The sequence below is a fragment of the Dromiciops gliroides genome, chromosome 4, assembly GCF_019393635.1.
Source record: "Dromiciops gliroides isolate mDroGli1 chromosome 4, mDroGli1.pri, whole genome shotgun sequence".
NCBI classification, from domain to species: Eukaryota; Metazoa; Chordata; class Mammalia; order Microbiotheria; family Microbiotheriidae; genus Dromiciops; species Dromiciops gliroides.
In genome coordinates, this window is record NC_057864.1 from 85,693,033 (window position 1) to 85,714,504 (window position 21,472).

Below are 21,472 nucleotides of genomic sequence, written 5' to 3' on the forward strand. Positions count from 1 at the left end.
TATAGCAGTACTAGCACTCCATTATTCCTGGAAGATAGACCTTTCTTAATGGAGTTCAAGACTTAAAGGACTTTTTTGTCTATGATATTACATTTTAGACTCAAATACCTCAAAATATACATAATTTTTTTGTGTATAGCAAAGAACTGGAAAAAAGGAGAAATGCTTTGTTTAGGGAACAGCTAAATTAAATGCGGTACACAAACATAATGAAATATTTTCTTATCATAATAAAATAAACACTATTATATCATAGAATACGAAGAACTCAAGAACTCTAAGAAGACTTAATTGAATAGATGTAAATTAGAGTAAGCAAAACCAGGGAAAGTACATGAAGAATAATTATAATGCATTAAGTAGAAGCAACAAAAATTCAAAACTGAACCCTGACATAATTATAGTTTGATTTCAGGTAGAGATATGAAAATAAAACTCTTTTGATTCTTTTCAGAGAATATTCATTTGGAATGTTGCATTTAGTTGTAGACTCAATTATTGTTTTGGATGATTTTTTACACCTTTTTTTGTCTTCCTTATTTCACCTTTTTGTTATAAGGGATTATTATCTGCATAGAGCATAAAAAAACCTCTATAATAATAAAGGTGATATAAAACAAAAGATAAAAGTTTTTGAAAGACAAATTTTAAAAAATTCATAGGAAAAAGTTATTGAGGAAATTTTTTCCAACTCTTTTTAATAAAAAGAACTTATAGAGCTGCCTTTTTTTTACCACTTTGACACTATATCCTGGACAGTGACTTGTATGTTTAATCCTAACTAATTTTCAATATTAGTAATATAACATCTGAAATGTTCCTTCATTAATTATTAATGATATAGGAATAATCCACAGTTCTTCACACAAAGTTCTATAGATTATAAACATTTATTTCTTAAAATGAATTCCCTGCTTGGTATGTTGGTCTCCTATAAGCAGAATCTTCTTTGAAAAAATGGAAAATATCCCAAGGCTATGAGGCACATTTCCATAATTATACTAATGAAGCTGAGCTTCTTAATGCATTCAATCATAAAATCAGTTCTCAACTACTAGCTGCCTTCAAATGAGAAGCAGGTTTTCAACAGCTACAGGGCAATTCAGGCAAAAAATAATAAATATTATAGAGGTTAGCTAAAATATAAATTGAATATGAAACTACATAAGATTATGTATTTCCCATAGTTCCTTTAATATTCACAATCACATTCAATTTTGAAGAAATATAAAATGGAAGACTGGGGAATGTCTTCAATAGTAGAAATTAAGATAAATATTCCTTTTTACTAGCTTTCTGACAAATCTTTTGTATGTCATTTTTTATCTTATTCAAATGGTGTTACCTGATAATCTCATGAATTTAAGCTATAGAATTATAATAGGCATAGCAATAGGAGTATCCTTAGATATAAGCAGAAATAAACTGGGGCTAGTCAGAGTATAATGGATTCGAGTAAAATACATAGACCCTGGGAGATACTGAAGGGCCAAGAAAGCAAAGGGTCATGTCCCAGTAGGAAAGCTAATGCAGAGAAAAAAATAGCAAAGTCCAAAGTCCAGAAAGTCAGCAAATACAGATCTAGCAAGCACAGTTGTTGATTCCTCATTCCAAATTCAAGGCAGTTTTTCCCCGTAAAGGAGTATGGGATCTTAGAGATAAAAGGAAGCTCAGTAGTTTGAGTACCTGAACAAGAATCTCTACTATAATATCTGACAATTGATGATATAATCTATGCTTTGCTCCATGTGAGGGGATACTTACTCCCTCTTCAGGCATCCCTTTCTCTTCTTTATTTTTTCTAATTGTTAGGAAGTTTTTCCAGGGAGCTGTTATTTGCCTCTCTATAACTTCTACCTACTGTACTGAGTTTTCCTGTCTGTCAACAAGAACGAATCTAGTATTCTTTTCTTCATAATATATCTTTGAAAAACTTAAAGGCAGGTACTATATTCTCCCTAAATTTGCTTTTTTTAAAAAAGTAGCTACAGTTCCTTCAACAGATCTTGGAAAAGAATTTATATATATACATACCATTGGCCAGGTTTGTTATTCTCATTTTCAATTCCATTTTAAAAATGAGATGTCTAGAACTAAACATAATATTTTGCTGTGGCCAAGCTGGGATAGACTAATAGCACTGCTATCATTTCCCCTCATTCTGTACACTAAACCTTATGATTGAAATGGTTTTTTGCTTCATTTATCATACTCGTTATACTCCATTAAACCCTCCCAAGACTTGTTTTTTCAAAAATAAAACAAAAGAAAAAACTATCTACCCATATCTCTTCCCACTTTGAAGTTGATTTTTGAACCTAAGTATATGACTTTATATTTGTCCATATTATATTTTATATTATGTTTTAATCTGTTGAAGATTTTTGAAATCTGCACTCTGTCATATATTAATAGATGAACAAATCTATCAATAATATTGGAGCTATCCTATTTCTGTCTTCTAACTTTGGATAACTTCCTAAGAAACTGGACCTGAAGAAAACAATATGAGAAAAGAAGCTTCACTGGCTTGATCATATAAGAAGGAACTTTAGGAAGGAAACAACACAATTTATGACATTCACAAAATCAGTTTTCAATGTCTCCAAAGAGGGGAAAGTTACCAAAGGTGTGTGAGAGGAGTGGGGAAAGGTGATACCTTGGCCTTGATTTTTATTTTTCACAATGTGACAAAGAAAATTAATAAATACTGACTTATAAACTGAGTAGATACTCAATAAATGTTAGCTGAATAGAACAAAAATGAAATAATGGTAAGCCAAAAAAATTCAATTCTATTATTTCAAGTACATATAGTAATCCAACTAAAATCTTTACAGTAGGGGAGAAAAAAGCATTACTAAATGGTACTAAACAGGAGTGATTTCTGTGGTATTTCATTAGTGACTTTTCTAGGTTTCTATTTACAACTTGATGACCATTCTCTGTGCTATCATTTAACTAATTTTCAGTTTCACAGCTAGGTGGTACAATGATAAGAGTACTGGGCTTAGAATCCAAAAGATTCTTCTTCATAAGGTCAAATCCAGCCTCAGAAACTTACTAGCTGTGTGACCCTGGGCAAGTCCTTTAACCCTGTTTGCCTCTGGTCCTCATCTATAAAATGAGCTGGAAAAGGAAATTGCAAATCATCTAATAATATCTTTGCCATGAGAATCCCAAATGGGGTCACAGAGTAGGACATGACTGAACAATAACAACAAAATTTGTAATTTCATCCAGGCCAGAAGCTAATAGCCTTTAAATGCACTAGTGGGGTTTTATGAGAGTACAAAGTTACAAAGTAACTTGAACCTAGCATAATTATCTCCCAAGGTATCCACACTGTGAGTACCATGTTAAGAGGTAGGCCAAAGTTGTGTTACATAGGAATTTGGTGAAATAATGATGGGTTTTAGTGATCTCTACTTTCCTTTCTAAAGGTTTACAAATGGAAAACTCTGACAGTAAGTGATTATGTCTGAGCTAAGCTTCCTTTGATTACCTCAAAGTAGCAATATATGGGACAGGTAATATAAAAGGACAACAACCATAGCAAAAGGGAAAAGGAAGGATAGATCCCCAGGTTGGGGAAAAACTTGGTGGAAAAAGAAAGACTGAATAAATGACTACAGAAACAAGGCCTCAATACAATAATCAAATAATTGTGGAGTAAAAGAAATTGAGAAATCTCCTGAAGGGGAAACAAATCCTAGATCCTCAGAAGATAAAAGTCAATGAATGAGTGAATCAAAGAAAATATAGCACCTGATCTGAATTTTAAAAAATGTATTTAAGGATATTGAAAGAAAACCATAACAAAGATAAACAGGACTTAGTAGCCTATAAAATATTATTTCAAAAATTCCTTTTTTGACAAAAAAGAATGATGCAAGAGGAGCAGAAAATTGTAAAGATGGCAGTATAATAACAGCAAAATAGTACAACTTTAGAAGAGCTGGGACTCTATATTTGAATAAGAAAGCTGTGTATGGCATAGGTGGGCTTGAGTCAGTTCAGATTCTGAGGATGGGATCTGGAAAGTACCCAGCCCCCAGTCCCTGTTATTGTTAGATTATTCTGTCCATGTTTTATTCCATTGCTAATAACAGAAATCATGTATTTTGCCTTACTGGACCTGATGTACCCTGGTTACCACCCCCCCACCCCCGCCCCATCCCCACCTACATTCCAAACCTCCAGTCTGTGTTATAGGTTAGTTATGCTCTTGCTACAACACCCCTAATGACCAGGCAGGAGAAAATGTCTCCTGCTAGCGCTTGTGCAGACCCCACCCAGATACTACCTTCCCCTTTTACATTCCTAAGCCCTAGCTCCTGGTACCATCTCCCCTCTTCCCCCTTGCCCCTCCTCACCCAGGTGGAGTAGTTTGGAATGGTTTCACCCCTCCTGTGGTTTGACCTTTTCCCCCTCCCCTTTCCCCCTTGCTCTTGGAACATGTATCCATACCCTGATCATGAGCTGAACATGCATCTTGGGTGAGACAGGATTGGATGTTAGATTATGAGCTCACCCTGTTCACGAGGGGACCCCCCCCCCCTCAAAACTTCCATAAAAACCCAACTCATGAGCCCATTATGATGTTCCTCATCTCTTGCATGGGGTCACCCGTTCTCATGAGAATGTAATAAATTTGACTCTGCTTGACTTGGTGGTCTCCTTGAATTATTTGGGTAAACTGAGGCAATTTTGTCCCAAATGGCTGGATTAAAGAACTTGTTGACTTTGTTCAAGAACTACTACAAAAACCAGAAAGCAGTTGGCCAAATATAGATTTAGACCGACAAGTCACACCATGTATCACAGTAAGTTCTAGCATAAGTTTTAAAAGGCAAAAAAAGAAAATAAATGAAGGAAAAAGGCAGATAGGAGGAAAACTCCAAACCAAGTAAGGAATAGAGGAGATCATTAAAAAAAAAAAGATATTTCAATTTCATGAAATAAAAAGGCAAAAGTTTGTTTTTTATAAATTATGGCTATTGCTGTGTTTTCTAAATTAATTTGCTATTGCACTATTTTTTTTAAAAGATTGGTTTTTTTGTTTGTTTGGTTTTGGTTTTGGTTTTTTTTGTTTTTGGCAGGGCAGTGAGGGTTAAGTGACTTGCCCAGGGTCACACAGCTAGTGTCAAGTGTCTGAGGCCAGACCTGAACTCAGGTCCTCCTGAATCCAGGGCTGGTGCTCTATCCACTGTGCCACCTAGCTGTCCCCTATTGCACTATTTTTGGCAGTAAGTATTTATTATTAATTAATATTATATATACCAGTAAAAAATTGATTATGCGGCAGTTAACATGAGCAGGACAAAAAGCCCAGGAAGACTCATGCTGTCTCTCAGACAGATAGCACATGGTTTCAGGGAGAGTTCAGAAGACCTACGAAACCTATACTGTCCTAACAGGGAGAGCTTACTAAGAGAGAGAACCTTGTGGCCAAGGGTTTTATCCTCTTTTGATAGAGGCAGGTCAGTATACATTTATCAAAGCTAATTGGTTAGCATCATTCAATTCCATTGGTTGACATGACTTGATGGTCTAAATTAAAATGAACTCTACAGATGACCCTCACTCAAGTTGCCTAAGGCAAAGTCCATTATCTAGGTGTGGTCCTTCACTGAGGTAGACAAAAGAGTCTGTCTCCATTTATTTTGTTCACTTGGGTTTGTCCTAGGCAAGATCTGGAGTAGGGAGAGAAAGGAATGAGGAAGTGATCTCTGGGTCCCCCCAAGAAATCCATTATTAATAATATTTTTCTCACAAAAGTTACTGCTAATTGGGCAAAATCATTACATTAAATATCTCTGATAAAAATTTGAGGTCTAGTATGTAAATGGAATTAACACAAATATGTAATTCCAAGAGCAATTATCCCTAAGACATGGGGATTGGGACCATTAAAGTTTAAACTAGACAACTAGATAAAAGACACACCTAAGAAGGGAGATAAGCCCATTAGGCATGTCTGCTACTTGAGCCACACCAGGAAACAGAGATAACTCTAGAAGTCAGGACCACCACCCCTCCATAGTCAGGTGGTGGTCATCCCATCTACTGTCTATAAAAGCTTCTGCCTTTCTTCTGTTTGAAGACAAAGGTATCTAAGTGAATCATGTCTCTGAACCATATCCTCTTTAGGGAAGTCTGACTTTGCTGTAGGTCACTTTCTCTAAGCACCCAAATAAAAGACTATTTTATTCTAATTGAGTTGTGTGTGAGAAAGTGTAATTCTTTAAAGAGGAATACCTAAGAATCCCCACCACCTATTTCTCACATGATATATTTCTGGCACCAAAGTGGGGCATGGGAAATTCCTTTTTCCTCTTGACACAAAACCCAGACATCAGAACCCCCTTTTCATTTATTCTCTCTCTCTCCCCTGACCCTACCCCTTGCCTTTGCTCATGGAGGAGTAGTAGGGGTCAGCTTTTTCACTGGACAGTGACTGGCAGCTGGGTGTATCCCTCCCTTGCAAAAAGTTCAGTCAGCCATCAGAACCCAGTTTGGACTCTCCCCTGGGGCAGAGAGAATATTTGGAGGGATTTCCCTTTGGCTCCACTAATTGGACTAACAGCTTTAGAGAGAGAATATTCTGAGGGATTTCCCTTTGGGTGATTCTGAACAATTGAGCTAAATTTGACCTTGGAACTCTGAAACTGGGAAAAAACAAACCAATTGGACTCGTTTTGCACTAGAGAAAGCCCTCATGGCCTTAAGCCAGATCAACCCCTACCACAGTGGCAGTGGGCTCTATTTTGTCATCTTGTCTTAAGTGCCCATCTACTGTCTTATGTGTCCATCAAGTACTGCACTTGTGTGTCTGGACAGAAAGTGGCTGCTTACAGGGTAAAATCATGAGAAGGGTGAGTCTAATGGATTCTTTTTAATTTCCAAAATAGTTACATGGGGCTAAAATCAAAATGGAGGATACTACGTGTCCTACAGCCCCCATCTTTCCAGGTGGCAGCTTCCACTATAGAGCTGAGCCCTCTCTTTCCTCTTGGCAGTTTCCGTTATGGGGGGAGGGGAACAATCTGATAATGTCTAGTGCCTAAGGATTTAGCATGGCTGAAATCTGTTATATACTGCCACTTTTAAAATCCTTTGTAGTGGGATAGTTTAAAATCAGTAATTATTTGTAATGTGTAAAAGTTTCAAAGAATGTGTATATATATATATATATATATATATATATATATATATATATATATATATATTTAAGTCTCTCACCATTGAACCATACTGCCCTAAGATCAGCTTTAAACTTTGATTTAATTACTTTTCTGTCTTATGACTTGCTGGGCTGAAAAAGTCTTGGGGGGAAAAAAAGCTGCTGAAGAAAAGAAAAAAGAAAAAAAAAAGCAGTCACACTGACTCTTTATCTGATAAGCTGCTAAGGTATAGGAAGATGTCTCAGCTCTTTAGAAAAGGAATAAAGAAACCTCATCACATTATAAAATGTACTATGGAAATTTATGTATAATAGTCTTTTTCTTTTAAAGTGCTAAAAGAATTATGCCCTAGAAAGTTAAAATGTTCCATTTACTGTTTAAAGTATTATGTTTCTAAACTTCCTTCTAATGTATAAATTGGTGAACAATTGTATCTAACTATGGTGAAAAAGTGATTTCTCTTATATATGGATGTCAAGCTTTTTAAAAAAAAATATGTTAAAATAGGAAATCTCAGGTAACCTATGCTTTTTACTTAATCTGGAATTAGAACATGCATGGAATTGCCTGAAAACTAGTTGAGTCACTTTAAATATGTCCCCACTGTTTTAAGGAATTCTGAATGCAGTATACTTATTCCAACTCTTTTATTTGTTACTAAGCATTTTAAAGCAAAATTCATTTATGTAATACTGACTTAAGGATGAAAAGCATCTGGCATTATGTGACTGTTTTATTATTCTGAGTCTAACTCCAGGTATGATCATCTAGGAGCCATGGTGCCAACAACCCTAAGACATTTTTGCAAGTGGTCTATTGTCATGGGAAAGGCTAGGAGAATGACTTTTAGCAAAGCTGAGGTAGGATTCTTCTGACTCAATTTCCCCAATATGACACATGGAATGAAAACTATCACACCTGTCTGATTTTAAGCCTGGCCCACTGCAATTGGCTATCTATATAACTTCTGCCTAGAGTGCACATGAAGCTTAGGGAAGCATTATTCCCTGAGAGCTTTGTCTATCTTCTCATCAAGAACACTATTGGCTCTTCATCCCTTAGGTTGGTACTGCAAATGGGTTATTATAGTGAGATGCAGGTATAGAAATTCTATTCCATTTATATTCTAAACAACTAAAGTGTATAAGAATCTTGCTTTGTCATTTGTCTGCTATTAGTTATGAATTTTAAAATATGAATCAGAAAGACCTTACATACAACTTATTTGACATGCACTCTTGTCACTGTAAGGTCTTTTGATTCTTGCCTTTGCCTCTTTAACCTCTTGTTAAAGTGTCCCATACAGGCTCCTAGGCAAGATCTGAACTTTCTGGAGTGGGGAGAGAAAGGACTGAGGAACTGATCTCTAGGTCCCCCCAAGAAATTCATTATTAATAATTTTTTCTCACAAAAGTAACTTATAATTGGACAAAATCATTACATTAAATATCTCTGATAAAAATTTGAGATCCAGTATGTAAATGGAATTAATACAAATATAAAATTCTAAGAGCAATTATCAGTAGATAACTGGATCAAAGGCTATGAACAAAACACTCTCAAAGGAATTGTAAAAGTATAAACGATCATTTGCAAATATTCACTAAATCAATGATAGTAAAAGAATTTAAAATTAAAGTAACTCCAAGGTTTTATCTTGCACATTTCATTTGGAAAAGATGATTTTTAAAAATGGGAACAGTAAATTTTGCAGAAGTCATAGGATGATAGACATATTACTCTTGTTGAAGCTATAAATTGTTGCAATAATTCTGTAAAACAATTTGGAATTGTTATAAAAGTGAATTAACTACTTAGACCCTTTGGTCTGGAGATCTTATTCCTGATTAAGAAAGTCCAAGGCAGAATAATAACATATAGGCCAATATATTCATATGAACACTGTCTATGGTAGCCAAGAACTTGGGGTGGGGGGAAGTATATTCTCATTAATAAGGAAATGATTATAAAATAATATATGAATGAAATGGAATATTATTGTGCTTAAGAAAGGGTAAATATGAAGAATTCTAAGTAGTATAAGGAGTATGGCATGAATTGATGAATGAAACAGAAACAGCAAATCAACATGTGTGGTAACCATAGCTATATAAATAGAAATAACAGTAAAATGGGGGGGCAGCTAGGTGGTACAGTGGATAAAGCGCCAGCCCTGGATTCAGGAAGATCTGAGTTCAAATCCGGCCTCAGACACTTGACACTTACTAGCTGTATGACCCTGGGCAAGTCACTTGACCCTCATTGTCCTGCAAAAAAAAAATTAAAAAGAGAGAGAGAGAAATAACAGTAAAATGAAATAAGATTGTATAATAATAACAACAATAACAGCAGTAGCAATAATAATAATAAACTTTTGTGTAATGCTTACTCTGCCTGGAACTTTATATTTATTATCTGATTTGATCTTTAAAACCACCCTGGAAAGTAGGTGCTATCATTATCCCTATTTTTTCAGGTAAGGAAAATGAAGCAAATGGGAAGCCAAGTAATTTACCCAGATTCACACAGCTAGTAAGTGTTAGGGACTGGACTTGAATTCATGTCTTTCTTACTCTAGTTCTGGCATTCTACTTATTGTGCTATGTAGAGGCCTCAAATTTTGATCACCAATCAGTTCCCAGTGGAAAATATTAGAAAATGCACCTCCTGGCTTGTATTTGAGAGGTGAGAACCTCTACACATGGAATGTTACATATGCAATCCCAAGAGTCATCATGGCTATTTTAGCTAAAGGGCTTTTCTTTGTCACAGGGAAAAGCTCACTGGAGGTAGGAAGGGGTATGCAATATTTCTTAATACTTATAATATAAAAAGAAAAGGTTTCAATAAAGTTTGTGTGATATATAAACATACATAATAATATGTGTGTATTTATATGTGTATATATGTATTTATATATCAATATGTATTCATGTGGCTGTGTGTATACATATATATATATATATATATATATATATATATATATATATATATAGTGTGTGTGTATGTGTATACAAGTGTATATGTATGTATATATTTCCAAGAAAAAAATTATAAAAAAGAAATACAAATTCTGATCAATTCAATGAACTACTGACTTAACCAGATTGATGATAAAGCATATGTCCCTCCTTTTAATTGAGAGATGGCAGATGACTATATATGCAGAATGAGCACAAATTGTCAAGTTTGGCACACACTTAGTTGTACTTCTTTATTTTGGAAGTGTGAGGGTTCTGATGTATGTGTGGGCATCATTGGTAAAAGGCGATGATCCAAAAAAGAGCATCAATAAAACATTAAAAATAAAACAATTACTGAAAGCTTAAAATAAATCATTTATGAAATGTTCTTTCTTTTTTTTTTTTTTTTTTTTTTTTGCTGGGCAATGGGGGTTAAGTGACTTGCCCAGGGTCACACAGCTAGTAAGTCAAGTGTCTGAGGCCGGATTTGAACTCAGGTACTCCTGAATCCAAGGCCGGTTCTTTATCCACTGCGCCACCTAGCCGCCCCCTTTTTTTTTTTTTTCTTGAAAAATTTTAATAAATAGTAATGTTCTTTCAAAGCAATATGCTAAAAAATATCTATCCTCAATAGGCACCTTCTGTAATTCTTCTTATTTTATAAACTATATAATGTGATGACTGTCACATATAAAATAAGATGTTAAAAAGTTACTACATTTAGTATCAAGTTAGGCAGGTCAGAGATATTGAGAATTACTTTGCCAAGCCTTTACCTCTCTGTTTTTCTACTTTCTAGTCTTGCCTTGGAGTTAATGCCAATATAAAGTGATTCAGTGACTAATTTGTTTCCATTCTCCTGATTAAACTATTCTCACCTCATCTGTGAGACCGGAGGTAGCTAACTTCACTCTGTCCTCTGTATCTCCTGGTTCAGTGAAACTGATTCATACAGAAACAGAATCTGCCTAATTTATAGCTTCTTTCTCCTTTTGCATAATTTTTTACCCCCTTCAAACATTAATCCATGGGGCAAAGAATCAGATGCCCTTCAACTCCTTTGGAATCTGCTATTTAAAATTTCAGTTCAACTCAATAAATATTTATTAAGTACTTGCTATATTCAAGGAGGGGCCCAAACCTAGGTCTTTCTGATTCTGAAGTCAGATGTCTGTCTACCACACCATGCTGCCACTCAGGGACATATTGGCTATGTGAACTAGAGTCAATTCAGTAAATCTCTAAGTGCCCCCTGGAAACCGTCTAAGACTAGGATTTGCAGAACAGGTGTTAATTTTCATGGGTTGTGTTTCATCATCAGGAGCACTCCATACCAATAAAATTACAGGCATATCCTCACACCCTTGAAAAATGTACAAGGCACTGGCCCTACCTTCCTCTACTTGTTATAGCAGTAAATCAGTTAATCAACAAATAATTCTTCTCTTTGATAATAATCTGCTTTAATTCCATTTTTCCTACTTCCTTGCAATTTGAAACCCTTTCTTTGCTGTTAGAAACACAGCTAACCACTCTTCGTGTTGCAGAGCTCTAGTGTTAGTAGCCCTAGTGTTGGCAGCTTGAGTGCCAGCTGCTCAAGTGATGCAGCCCTAGTGTTGCTAGCAGGTCACTGTTCAAAAATCCAAGCAGGCAGCAGTTGGTGAGTGAAGGCTTTATTCATCTTCACAAAGATTGCCACTCTTCTTAATGTGCTGGAGAGTGCACTGAAGTAAGGTCCCTCACCTCTATTAATACCCCTCAAGGGGTCCCCTCCAACCAATCACATTAAGGCATTTTGATACCCCTTATTTACATTTCAGTTATTATAGTTATTACTTTTGCTACTTATACAGAATAACAGTTATAGCCTAAGAACCCATCAGTTGGTACCAGTTAACCAATCAGATTTTACAAACTACGATACCAGGCCTTAACCTATTCTGGGCAAGAGTGTTGGTTCCCTCTCATAATAATACTGTGTTAACATACTTAACTCTTCAAGAAAGAAGACCTATCTTGGGATTTTACCAATCAGATTGTTCCATTTACCAACCAATCGAATTGTGGCTTTAGGTCCCAATCCTACGCTGGAGTAAGAATGTCCCCATTTCCCACTAAACAGTGCTTGTGTAAATATAACCTTTCAAAACAAAACTAAGTCAGGGCTTGAGCTCCCAGTCACGTGGGGATTACCTCAGGTGCCTCAAGGTGAACTCACAGCCCAGCCAGACTCCCACAAAACCTAGGCCCTTCTTTAGGCCCTACTTAGGCCTAAGGCCCAGGAGCCTCAGCTGGAAGCCTTGTGTGCCCAGCGGCCCCCTGCTGGGAGCTTGGGGGGGGGGGAAGGGGGCCACAAAGCTGTTGGGCCTGAAACTGGACTCACTCTCTGCCTTTAGGGCTCTGAGAAGAGTCCAAATATAGTCTTTTCTCTCATTTGCCCTAATAGCAACCTCCAAACCCTTGACCCCACAATTTTTTCTCCCAGGCCATTATCCTGGCACTAGTTATAATGTCTTCCCTTCTTCATCTTGATCCTTCAAAGAACCAGTTCCACTCTATAGTGCTCTTTTCTCTTGACTTTCCTCTTTATCCAGGAGAATGCTGGTAAATGTTTAATAACCAGTTCTCAAAAAAAAAAAAAAAGCTTCATGGCATTAAAGTTTAATTCAGATTTATTAACAATTTAAGTCTAGAAATCAACAAAACAATAAATAAATCCCTCACTTGTACTGTTTGCTGATTTCCATTGTGTAAAAATTAACTGAAGATTTAATAATTGGCTCTCATAAACATATATGAGCTGGCTCCAGCATACACTTGCATTTATCTTATAGAAAATCTTAGCTACCACATCCCAGCCTTAGATTACTAACATCATCCAATTTCTTTGTTTCTACTGAGGTTTTGCTGAATGAAACTGGAGAAAATCATGAGAGTTTGCTGATTATATCCACTACAGATTTGTTACTTTATCTCAGCTGAGCCTTCACTAAGTTAAGGCCATTCTTTTACGTCGTCCTTATCAATTCACTATTCTATTCACCACTGTGGCTTTTCTAAACTTTTGTACACTTCTTCAAATGTACCATGGCATCACTTCTCAATTCATTAGCTGAGAACCTTCTCTCACATTTTACTAAAAAATGTTGAGGCCATTTGACTGAGTTTCCTCTTATTCTGTCCTTATCTCATATCACTGCCATGATTTCCCCCTTTATCCCTATCTTATATGAGGGAGTAGGCTTTCTCCTTGCTAAAACAAAACAAAACAAAACAACAAAAAAAAAAACCCACTATGTACACATCTCATTTTCTATAGCAAACTTCCCCCTCTATTATGTCTACCCTTTTACCAATATTTAATCTCTCACTATCTACTGTCTTCTTCCATACTGTCTACAAACTTGTCTGTGTCTCCCCTATCTTTGACAAAAACTCACCATTTTCTTACCTCTTTTTTGTAGCAAAGCTCCTTGAGAAGACATTTACAATAGATGTCTCCACTTCCTTTCCTCTCACTCTCTTCTTAACCCTCTTCACTCTGCATTCTGACCTCATCATTTGACTGAAACTACCCTTTCTGATGTTATTAATGATTTCGTAATTGCCAAATTCCATGATCTTTTCTTGATGTCTCTTAAGCTTTTGACTCTGTCAATAACCTTCCTGATATTCTATTCTCTCTAGGTTTGTGTGACATTGCTTTCTCCTTGTTCTCTTTCTGTCTGTTTGACCACTCATTCTCAAATCCATTAATGAATCTCCATCCAAATCATACCAGTTAATGATTGTTGACCCCAATGCTCTGTCCTGGACTCTATTCTTTTCTATCTCTATATTATTTCACTTAGTGATCTCATTAGCTATTATGAATTCAATTAGTCTATTTGTGTAGCTTTCTTTTTTTTTTTTTTTTTTAGTGAGGCAATTGGGGTTAAGTGACTTGCTCAGGGTCACACAGCTAGTAAGTATTAAGTGTCTGAGGCCGGATTTGAACTCAAGTACTCCTGAATCCAGGGCTGATGCTCTATCCACTGTGCCATCTAGCTGCCCCTGTAGCTTTCTTTATAATTTTTTCCCACTTTCATGTAAAAAATTTTTAACATTTTTGGGGGGGGGGTGAGGCAATTGGGGTTAAGTGACTTGCCCAGGATTCACACAGCTAGTGTCAAGTGTCTGAATCCAGATTTGAACTCAGGTCCTCCTGACTCCAGGGCTAGTGGTCTATCCACTGCACCACCTAGCTGCCACAAGCAGGGGGGGAATGATGATGATCATGATGATAGATATATAAATAGATGATAGATGTTTATGTACGACTTTAAGTTTTGCAAAACACTTTGTTTCTATTATCTAATTCGATCCTCATAACAACCCTGTAAAGTAGGTACTGTTATGATTTTACATTAAGGAAACTGAGGGTGAAAGAGGTTCAGTGACTTGCTCAGGGTCACAGAGCTATTTGTCTGAGGCAGGATTTGAACTCAGGTTTTCCTGTTTCCAACTCTGTTCACTCAGCAGCTAGGTGGCGCAGTGGATAGAGCACCGGCCCTGGAGTCAGGAGGACCTGAGTTCAAATCTGGTTTCAGACACTTGACACTTACTAGCTGTGTGACCCTGGACAAGTCACTTAACCCTCTTTGCCCACCCCTCAAAAAAAATTGAATTCCAAATTCCCTACCTCCATCTTCTCTCCCCTCATGGAGAAGACAAGCAATTTGGTATAGATTATATATATATATATATATATATATATTTATTTATATATATATATTTATATATTTATATTTATATTTATATATATGCAGTAACGTAAAATATATTTCCATATTAGTCATGTGGAAAAAAAAAGCCCTTCAACACATTAAGTTTAAAAAAGTATGATTTTACCTGCATTCAGACATGAGCCCTTTGGAGCTTTTTTAGATCATTGTATTGCTGAAATAGCTAAGTCATTCACAGCTGATGATCATACAATTTTACTGTTACTGTGTCCAATGTTCTCCTTGTACTCACTTCACTTTGCATCAGTTCCTTCTTCCAGGTTTTGCTGAGTTTTTTGCTCTTCATTTCTTATAGCATATAAAGTATCTTATAGTATATACAGTAGTATTCCATCACAATAATAAACCACAGTCATTCCCCAATTGATGGGCATTTCCTCAATTCCTTTTTTTTTTTAAACCACAAATATCATATAATATTGCTGTTACTTGTGACAATGTTCTTTTTCTATTCACTTCAATTTGTATCAGTTCACCTAAGTTTTTACAGGTTTTTCTGAAATCATTCTGCTGAGATAAAATATTGTTAAAACAATTTTATTGTTAAAATAATATTATTCAAGATATACAACAACAGGTTCCCCCAAACCAGGAAAACCCCAAACTCAGAAGTTCTCAAACACAATTCAGGGAATTACAAACATCAATACATGTTCTGCCTCCAATGCTACTCTGATCTGTTTTTCCTATTTATACTGTCTTAAAATATTAAAGTCAACCCAGATGTGATAGTTATAAGGAATGAAACCAGGGCCAACTTCCCAAGTTGCTACTTTTCCCCTCACAGTTATATCATTGGCGTTAACCTTTGATGTCATCCTCTAACTGCATCTTGGCATGGCAAGCCATTTGCCTTAGGCTATATTAGTCTCTGATTAATCCTATTGCCTATTCATCAATTATGGAGTGGTGCCATACAGTCAAAGACATTATAGTTATAGACAGAGACTTCTTTGCTACCATTCCTCTTTTCTTGGATGTATAGGTAGAGTTGCTAAAAAGAAAATGCAGGTTCTCTGACCCCAACTTTTCCTCTTACAGGGGCTTGAATCTTGCTATTTAGGGAACAGTTGAAGAATCTAAGGATGTTAGGTAGATAAGCAAAGCCAAGAGGGAATCATGATGTCTGTCTTAAAATATTTTAAGGGGAAGGTGAAGAGATAATAGGAATGATGCTCTCCGGTGTGCTGAGACATCTGGCCCACACCATAGACATGCCTATATTTTCACATAATTCCCCAAATATTTGAAGTATCTACTTATCTACCTAAATATTCCAGTATCTTAAACTGTACCTTGAATGGTATTATATCAAGCCCCTTTACCATATTATTTGTCTTTTTCTGGATATGATAATTTGTCAAAATGTATCTTAAAATGTCATGTCCCAAATTGAATTTACTATTTCATATATCATTTGACTATTTCGGAGTACTAATATACTTAATTTTTTGCAAAATTCTATTTCTAATAATATGGGGGATACATAGAAAGGGATAAATAGAAGAGTAACTAGAAAAAGGAATGTGTAACAATGCAAATTAAATACTGCTATCAAAATATTAGTTAAGACATATGTCTCTAATATAATTTTTTTTAGAATTTCTTTTTTTTGTTGTTGTTTTTGGTTTTGCTTTTGGTTTTGCTTTTGTGGCTGGGCAATGAAGGTTAAGTGACTTGCCCAGGGTCACACAGCTAGTAAGTGTCAATTGTCTGAGACTGGATTTGAACTCAGGTCCTCCTATATTCAAGGCTGGTGCTTTATCCACTGTGCCACCTAGCTGCCCCTTTTTTCAGAATTTCTGATCAAGAATTATCTAAATCTTTTCAATACAGATGACATATCTTAAAGCGATATAGCCATCTTTTTCCTCTCTTAGCTTATCTTCAAATTTTGAAAACATCATCCTTTATATATAAAGTATATTATAGGGAATATGTCCATATATGTACACTTGTCAGTAATGTTCTACATGAGATTCATACTTTGGGTAAAACAACTTTCGAAGTATCATCCTACTCCAGGATTCTATGATTAAATTAGTCTAGAAATTCAACTTAATTCAGCAAACATTTGTTAAACTTTTATGATGTCCAAAGCATGAGTAAATAAAAATTATACATCTATGACTATAGAAATCCAAAGTGCATTAATCCTTAGCAAGATGTGTAGTTAGGGTGTAGAATTATCTTCACAGAGTACGCACACACACACACAGATTCTGAATCATTGCTTAGGTTTTCTAAATGCTTCTATTCCAAATGACATTGTACAAATTGCATTGGCCCACAGGACACTACAAAGGCTCATCAGTGTAATCCACAGATATGCAAATGAGATTTGTTTCACCATTCACAGTGGAAAAACAAAGCAAAATAAAAAGGCCTATTGCCCAGAATGACATTCAGCTGGGTGGGCAGTGCACAGAATTATTCCAACAATATGCATATCTTGGATAGGTGCTTCAAACACACATTGACTTGGACCCAGAATTGAGAGGGAGGAGGAAAACAGGCTGCAACCCATTTGAGAAACTACACATTTGGGATTCCAATGATCCCAAATTGCTCATTGCCACAAAGGACCATCTCTCTGAAATATATCAATTTCTCCCATTGATTCTACATGGCTGCAAATCATGGATTACTATAATCTCAGAAAAATAAAATTTTAAAATATTTGAAAGAGCAATGAAAAAGTATATAGTAGATCTCAGGTTGGCATGATATCATAGTTAATTTTTGAACAAAAAAGGCAAAAATAACAACAAAAAAAATTATTGAAGATATGTATGAGTCAAAAAGGAGCTTTGCTGGACACATTGGAAAAATAAGAGACAATCCTTTAGGGTAAACTGTCCTAGTAATATATTGGTACCTATGAAAAAATAAAAGAACAAGAGAAAGAGCTGTATTGTTTTAGATAAATCCATTATAGGTTATATATGGAATGAAATGGATAACATATAAAAGTATGTCTTGCATCTGCATCGGCAAGAAATTATCCCCATAGTTGGGAATAAATTATATTTTATTTCATTCAACAATTATCTACTAATGTCTCTAAAGCCTCTGGGCTGATTCTATGCATAGACCTCATGCTGTTCTAGGAAGCAAGTCCTTCTGATATTTCAAAAGACGGTGTACAAGATGTCAGCCATCAGAACGAGGTCAGGCTCACTATGATGAAATGGTTGTTGGTGGCAGTGAGGAGCGGGAGGGGGAGAAGGGTGAGAGCACCAAGAACAAAGTCCTGCTGACCTGAGTTGTTTTGTTTTGTTTCATTTTCTGTAAAAATTATATTGTGTACTCCATTTGGGGAACATCTTTATCTGAGTGCAGGAGTTATTGCACCCTATGTTACCTCTCATTCTGTTACCTTTACCATTCCCATTCTATTGGTTTTTCTACTTTAAAAAAAAACTTATCTAAAAAGCACATTTATATATCAATTCATCATAAATGTTTGAAGACAACTATGTAGATATTACCAACCCTAACTATTGAAATCTCCTATTACATATGTAGCATTTTGGGAGGGGTGGAACAATGAGGGTTAAGTGACTTGCCCAGGGTCACACAGCTAGTAAATGTCAAGTGTCTGAGGCCAGATTTGAACTCAGGTCTTCCTGAATCCAGGGCTGGTGCTTTATCCACTGTGCCACCTACCTGCCCCTAGCATTTCTAATATTGAGCAAGTTTAAAAAGTTTAATTGAAAAGAAACCAAATGAAAAACTTTCCACATCCTTCATAGAAAATCATAACCAGGAAATGCCATAAGTCATATTGGAGTATAGTACCAGTTGTTTTTAAAGATTAAAAAATCACTAAGGTCACATAGCCTGCCAGTGGCCAACTGGGAATAAAAATTTACAGTTCTCAAGACCCTAGTCCTTTCCTTAACAGACTGAGCCTTATAAATTTGAGCTTCTCTCTGGGAGGCAATAAAATTCTAGTCTCATATGACAGGCAGGATACTCAGAACTCTACTCACTATGAATTTTATGCATGGGAGCTACACATTCAAACATAAAAGCTCTATGGAATGTCTCTTAAAAATATAATTCATAGATCATAGGACCTAAAGCTGGTTGGAGGGCAGAGAAGGGAGATGGGGACTTTCATTTCATCAATGAGCAAACTAAGCCACAGAGAATTCTCTCTCTAGAATTACTTGAAAAGGGCTGAATTGTTCAACAAAATGTAATAAAATTCTTGATAAACTCTTTTTGAAAATTAATATGAAATTTTAATCTATTAAAGATTATGTTGTCATAGTTGGGAGGGGCATCAGATGCTAGCTCATCTAAAGCACAAATGAACAATAATTTCCCCTAAAATATAAAAAATCTATATCCATTCACCATTCAAAAACATTCAGTAATGAGAACTCACTGCCTCCCAATACAGTCTATTTCATTTTTAGTGGCTCTAAGTGTTACAAAAGTGTTCCCCAATCTTCTATTCCCCTAGTATAAAACACAAATCTGTCTCAATGAAGTTTCTACCCATTGATCCTCATTCTGCCTCTAACCGAGTTGAACTGTTTACACTCTTCTGCTCCATGACAGACCTTCAGATTTTTTTATGGCAGCTGTTATATATAAATGTTCTTGTCATCAGTCTAATACAATCTCTGTTCCTTGAGCAGATTCTCATATCATACTGACTAGAGTCTTCTTATCATTCCAGTCCCTTTCCTCTGGATGTATTCCGTTTTGTTGACGTCCTTACTAAGATGTGCCCCTCCCCCCATAATGAACATTATGTTTCCTTACCTTCTGTAGAAAGTCTTTCCTGATTCTGCTTCCTTCTAGTGCCTTTCCTCTAATTATTTCCATTTTATCCTGTATATAGCTTGATTCTATATAGTTGTTTATATGCTATCTCCTCCATTAAGCTGTCAGGTTTCTGGGAGAAGGGAGAAAAGGGAGTGTCTTGCATTTCATTATAGCCTCAGCATTTATCACAGTGCCTAACATATAGTAGGTGATAAATAAATGTTTATTGACTGACTCAGATGTGGTCTAACCAAGACAGAATAGAGTGGGACTATCACATTTTTTATTCTGGTCATCATGTTTTTTGTCATTCAGCATAGGTTCATATTAACTTTTATGGACAGAGTCAAGTTGTTGATTCATATTGTGCTTGTAGTCCATTAAAACAGGTAAATCTTTATCACGTTAACATTATTTAACCATGTAATATCACCCTTTACTCATGCAGTTAATTTTTTGAACACAACTATCAAAATTTATGTTTTTCCTTATTAGAGAATAACAGAATTTCAGAATTGGAAGTTACTTCAGAGACCTTCTTTAGAGTCCAGCTTATAGATGAACAAGGATCCCCTCCAAGTGTTTACTCCCTTTCATCCTGAAACTTCTAGTGAGACTTAACCTAATGCATTTTTAAACTTTAAAAAATAGATTATTTATTTTTAACATTTTAAAAAAAAATTTGGAGTTCCAAAGTCTCTCCCTCCCTCCCACCCATTGAAAATACGAGAAATGTGATATCAATTGAGATGCATTTTTAAAAACAATTGGATAGCTCTCATGGTTCAGAAATACTTTCATTAAATCAATACTAAACTGATCTCTATAGCTTCAATGTATTGGTCCTAGTTTTTCCCCTCGTGTGGCAAAGTCACATTGTTCATCCACTTGATAGCACTTTAGCCCTTATTTTAAAACTCCTAACATGTCCTTCCTTTAACTCTTCTCTTTTCCAGGCCCCAAATACTTAGATACTAATGTCACATGAAGTTTTCCCAGCTTTGGACATTCTTCAACTTATCAGTGCTCCACTAGAGACTTTATAAAAAGTCAATATCACATTATTAATTGTTCTTTGGCTGCAGACATTTAATCAACTCTAAATTTACTTAATTTTTGCACTGTTTAACTTTTATCTCCCCCCACATTTCCCACAATAAGAGCATAAAAGACTTTGTCAGATGCTTTCCTAATATCCAGGTAATATTTATTTACAGAATTTCCCTGATCTTTCAGAATAGCAACCATGTCAACAATGGAAATGAAGTTAGTCTGGCAAAAACTCTTCCTGATGAAGCTATATTAGCTATTTGTGATTACTATTTTGTTATCTGTAAATTTTCTAATCACCCCTTTAATAAATTATGGAATTTTCCAAGGGATTGAAATCAATTTCACTGGACTTCTTTTAGTATTCAAGTGTACACTGAGAATCATCTGGACCAGGTGACTTGGAATCATTGAGGGCAGCTAAGTACTCTCTTATTGTATTCTCATCTTGAATATAAAATCCCTTTTAGTCATTTTTGTTTTTCCTTTCTGATCCCCCCCAAAAAAAAATCCTTGGCAGAGAAACTAGAAGCAAAATAATAGTTAAAACATTTGACTTCTCTCCATGCTCATCATCATCATCTCTTGTAGACTCTCCATGGGTTATACCTAGCTCTTACTACCTGACAGGTCCATCCATTTTTCTGGCCATATGTTTCTCTGATGACATACCTTATGCTGCTTTTCCTGCACAACTCACTGCTCC